The sequence below is a fragment of the Panthera tigris genome, chromosome A1 (genome assembly GCF_018350195.1).
Source record: "Panthera tigris isolate Pti1 chromosome A1, P.tigris_Pti1_mat1.1, whole genome shotgun sequence".
NCBI classification, from domain to species: domain Eukaryota; kingdom Metazoa; phylum Chordata; class Mammalia; order Carnivora; family Felidae; genus Panthera; species Panthera tigris.
In genome coordinates, this window is record NC_056660.1 from 28703217 (window position 1) to 28709180 (window position 5964).

Consider the following 5964-nt stretch of genomic DNA (forward strand, 5'->3'; position numbering starts at 1 on the left):
TCTCCCCCTATAAATGATAGGAAAGCTGGGAAAGGCCTGTTATGGGCCCTCCAGCTGCAATCTTGGTCCTGGATCAATTCTTCAGATGCTTTGGAAGGGTGGGAGCAAGGCCCTGGGGAAGGGAAAGCAGAAAAAAAACCTACAAGAGAAGTGAGAGGACAGCACAGACAAGACAAATGAGCACCCACGGACACTGTCTCAGTCCTGATCTGCCTGGGCTGTGCAAGAGGTGAGAAATTTCACCCATGCCCTCAACAGGTATAGACTGAGCACTTACTATGTGCCAGGAGCCATGTCAAGCACTGGGGATACTATGGCAAGCCAAACCAGAGATGGTCCCTGCCTTCATGGAGTTTATGGTCCACTTGCAGGAGGGTGAGTAGAAATCAACCCCCAAAATCACACTAATGACCATTTCATTACAAACCAGGATGAGTGCACTTAAAGAGGGCTCTATAAGAATAGCAGTGAGGAACCAGCCTAGACTGGGGAAGGGGGTATGGGCAGGAAGGCTTTCTGAGGACATGATGCTTGAGCTAATTCTAAAGAAGTAGAATTAACAAGAAAGGCAGAGAAGAGTGAGCACCCTAGGTAGCGGGAACTGCATGTGCAAAGGCCCTGTGGTAGAAAGAAACCACCTAATACTGCCATTGTGCATAATCCCTAACCTTTAGTAAACTTTGAACTTGAAGGAAAATGCTCCTTTCTAAAAATGTGTTTCCCTTTCCCTTTCCCCTTCCACTTAGCCCTGCACCTAAATCAACACCAAGCAATGCAGAGGTGAGCTATGCAGGAGAAAGCCAAAAAAAAAAAAAAAAAAAAAAAACCAGAATTGCAGACAGCAGCTATGACAGCCATTTCCTGTTTGGTGTCTGTCACCACAAACCTTCTTAGCCAAATAAATTAGCACAGGAAAACATTTGGAGAAGGGTGTGGAAGAAACACATACTGAAAAACCAAGAAAAATAGCCCATCTGCTTTTCAGAGAGGAGCTGCAAGTCTGAGGTAGGGTCAGAGCCCACTCAACCGTAGGGGCTGAACCTGGAGGAAGCTGAGGCCCAGAGAGGGGCCAGAATCCAGTCAGTGGCAAGGCTGCGGCTTGAAGCTTCTCTCCCTGCCCTTTTTCCTGTGCTCTCTCCCTGCCTCGCTCCCTCTGGCCCTATCAGACTAGATCTGCTGGCTTTCTTCTATCAGATGAGGAACTGGGTGGTTGCAACTGGCCTCTGGGACCCCTGCAGGGTAAGATGGAGCTTAATTTTGCCTTGGGTACAGGAGCCCAATGTCCTTGTGATATGAGGGGGTGGGGGGAGGAAGAATACTAGACGCTTTACATCTTCTATATTTGATCTTCACAAGGACCCTGGGAGACACAGACCTACACTCCCATTTTATAAATGAGGAAACAACCTCTGAAAGGAGATAAACATGCCCAAGATTGCCCAGATGCTGCATGGTATGGTGAGATTTAACCTGGTCTAGTTTGAAAGCCCATACTCTCTCTTCCTTTGTCCCATCCCATACCCAGAAGGATATTTCTGTGGAGAAACTCAGGGTCCCCAGTCTTGACTGATTGCCAGTAGGCCACCCATCACCACCTTCTGTGGTGATGTGCCTTCTAACACTTGGGGCCAATGTTCTGTGTAGCCAGGCTCCGTCATAATTTCCCAATAAGTCATGTCCATTGAACCAGCAAGGCACTCACCCTGCACTGCTCACCTGTTAGTGAGAAACTTCCATATTGTCTAAGCCACTATAATTGGCTTTGCTGATTCCAACAGCTTAGACTCAACCCTACCTAAGTATTTTATGTACTAATGTGCATAATTAATCTCAAAGTAGGGTACATATCATGCAGCGTTTTTCAAGTACGTATGATCTTAATACCTATTTTTCAAAACAGGTTAGGAATGTGTTCCTTAAAATGCATCTTGGGAAGTATTGAAAACACTCTTTTCAACATACCCAGAGCCCCAAGCTGCGACATGACCCACAGCTTGCTTGTCTCCAGTTATTCATCTAACAGAGGTTTATAAAATATAAACTACCCTCACCCCAACAATTCCCTAAAGGAATTCACTTCTTTTTTTTTTAAAGCATTTTTTTAAATGTTTATTTATTTTTGAGAGAGACAGAGTGTGAGCAGGGGAGGGGCAGAGAGAGAGGGAGACACAGAATCTGAAGCAGGCTCCAGGCTCTGAGCAGTCAGCATAGAGACCAAACACAGGGCTCGAATCCACAATCTGTGAGATCATGACCTGAGCCAAAGTTGGATATTTAACCACCTGAGCCACATAGGTGCCCCAAGAATTCACTTCTTTTCCCCAAACCACTGACCCTACCCTCACAACAGCCCAAAAAACCAGATACCCTGCACTTCTAACTTTGGGAGTCCCGGTTCCAAGAGACCATAAAGAAAGAGCTGACAAATGCAGATAGGTCCACAATTCTGGAAGAGGCTAGTAATAAAAATGACAGTGACAATGAACAGCCACTGGTATCCTGATGAAAAAGATTTATCCAAAAGTGAATAAGAAACAGTTCCACATAATGGAGAAGTTATGTTTAGACAACAAGCCAAGGGCTTGTTTGATTAAAAAAGAAAATATTCCCGCAACTACCATCATACTTAATGGCAAAAGACCATCAGCTTTTCCTCCAAGATCAATAACAAGACTAGGTGTGCCTTCTAACCACATATTTTCAACATTGTGCTGGGAGTTCTAGCCAGGGCAGTGAGGCAACAGAAAGAATGGAAGATGCATTCAGACTGAAAAAGAAGTGAAACCATTTCTATTTGCAAATGGCATGATTTTGTATACAAAATCCGCACACAAAAAACTACTCAAACTAATAAACAGTTACAGCAAGGCTGCAGGATACAAAATCAGTATGCAAAATCAAGTGTATTCTGTACAATAACAAAAACAATCTAAAAAAATTATGGAATAAAACAATTCTCAAATGTTTTCTTACGTTGTCATCAGAATGAATAAAATACTTAGGAATAAATTTGACCCAAAAAGGTGCAAAATTGATACAGTGAAAACTACAAAGCAGTTGAAAGAGATTAAGAAGACCTAAATAAACTGAAAGCTATTTCACATTCATGAATTAGAAGGAAGACATAATGTTGCTAAAATGGCAACCCAAACTGATCTAGAAATTCAGTGCAATCTCTAGGAAAATCCTAGCTGCCTTTTTTATAGAAATTGACAAGCTGATCCTGAAATTCACATAAAAATGCAACAAATCCAGAACAGCCAGTATAATCTTGCAGAAGAACAAAGTTGGAGGACACACACGTTCTGATTTCCAAAATCTACTACAAAGCTACAGTAATGTGGTCTGTGTGGTACTAAAATAAGGGTAAACATATAGATCACTGGAAGAGAACTGGGAGTCCATCAATCAACCCATACTGATTTTCAACAAGGGAGCCAATACAATTCAACGAGGAAAAAAGTGTCTTTTCAACAAATAGTGCAATGACAACCAGATATTTATACGTAAAAGAATGAAGTTGGACCTCAGCTCACATCATATACAAAAATTAGCTCAAAGTCTTCAAAGACTTAAATGTAAGACTTGTATAATGTAAGAGTTGTAAAAAATTATGCAACTCCTAAAAAAAACCATGAGTAACTCTTTGTGACCTTGAATTAGGCAATAATTTCTTAGATATGACACCACAAGCACAAGTGACAAAAGAAAAAATAAATTACATGCCATCAAATTTAGAACTTTGGAGCTTCAAAGGACACACAAAAAAGGTGAAAACATGATTTACAAAATAGGAAAAAATATTTACAAATCATATATCTGATAAGGGACCTGTATACAGAATACATAGAAAATAGAAAACTCCTACAACTCAATAATAATACAGACAACCTAATTTAAAAGTGGACAAATGAGGGGAGCTTGGGTGGCTCAGTCAGTTAAGCATCCAACTTCAGCTCAGGTCATGATCTCACAGTTCATGAGTTCAAGCCCTGTGTCGGGGTCTGTGCTAACAGCTCAGAGCCTGGAGCCTGCTTCAAATTCTCTGTCTCTGTCTCTCTCTGTTTCTCTCTCTCTCTCTCTGCCCCTCCCCTGCTTGCACTCTCTCAAAATAAATAAGTAAATAAACTTTGTAAAAATGGGCAAAAGATTTTAATCAACATTTCTCCAAAGAAGATATACAAATAGCCAATAAGTACATAAGTAGATGTTTGACATCATTAGTCATCAGGGAAATGCAAATTAAAACCACAATAAAATACAACTTTACAACCAATAGGATGCCTTTATTCAAAAATACAGACAATAACAAGTGTTGGTGAGGATGTGGAGGAATGAGAACCCACGTATGTTACTGATGGGAATGTAAAAGGGAAAAGTTTGGCAATTCCTGAAGAAGTTGGTTATCAGATGACCTGGCAATTCCCCTTCAAGTTATATTCCCAGGAGAAATTTTGAAATATGTCTACATAAAAATTTGTACATGAATATTCATAATGGCATTATTCATGAGCCAAAAAAGTAGAAACAACCCAAATGTTCCTCGACTAATAAATGGATAAACAAAATATGGCATATCCATACAGTGATTATTCACTCATTAAAAGGAATGAAGCACTGATTCATGCTCAACATGGGTGAACCTGCAAAATAGCATGCTAAGGGAGAGAAGCCAGACCCAAAGGGTCACATACTGTATGATTCCACTAATTCCAAACATCCAGAATAGACGAATCCAGAGAGACAGATAATTAGGTACTGGCGATGGCTGCACAACTCTGTGAATATACTAAACGTCACTGAATTGTACGCTTACAGGGATGAATGTTAAGGCATGTGAATTATATCTCAATAAAGAAATAAAGAAAATATTTGGGGCTCAACCCCAAAGTTTTCCCAGAACCTGAGGAAAAGACAAAGGTTAAAGAAAAGGCCATGGAGTTTTCTGATGCCCTAAAAAGCAGATCAAATATAATAGTTACCTCTCAAAGATATAAATAAAATTCCAAGGAGTTATGTTTTAGATTTGTGGCCTATAGAAACAAAAGGATTGAGTTTGTAACTACCGTGATTCTGATTATCAAAGTAATGCTTGGTTGTTTTAGAGGTTTTAAAGATAGAAAAACATAGATAAGAAAATTATGAACTTCCCTGTTTTGTGCTCTCTCCATCCTCCCCAAAAGGCTGGTGGTGGGAAGTAGGGGTGGTCATTGCCTTCCACATGCAAAGCCCACCCTGTGGAAGACCTTGTGTCTGGACCCTCCAGCTCCACAGAAGCCACCTGAACCTAAGTTATCAAGCCAGTGCCATCAGCTCTTGCCTAACACACAGATCTGGTAAGAGCACCATAACTTTCAAGTCCTCCAGCTGCCCCAACGTTCACTCCTATTTCAGTCCTGAATTTTGAGTGCAAATAGTGTTTCCCTTAATTGAAGGAAAGAGCCCACGGCACCTAAAAAGGTGGTAAGATTGAGGAGAAGAGAGGTAGAAGAGAAACCCAACTTCCATCAAAACCACAATCCTCAGTCAATAAAACAACCCATGGCCCTCAAATTAAGATTCTCATGAGGAGAGCCTGTGTAGCTCAGCGGGTTAAGCATCAGACTCTTGACTTCAGCTCTGGTCCCCATCACACAGTTGTGAGATCGAGCCCCGCATCAGAATTCTTTCTCTTTTCCTCTTTTTCTGCCCCTCTCCCACTCTCTCTTTCTCAAAATAAACAAGCCTAAAAAAATAAATAAAACCAAATAAAATAAAATTTCCCATGAATCGCATACCAGCATTTCCCTCTGGAGTACTGAATGAGGTTCAAAGTCACACTTCCCCACCCTATTGTCTAGAGTGATCTGGAGCATTCAATGCCCTCATTAGGCATCAAGAGGGGTGTTATTCCCACTAGAACATTATTTGAATGAGAATACATTGAAAGATATTTTAAAAAAAAAAAGTTTACAACATACAGAC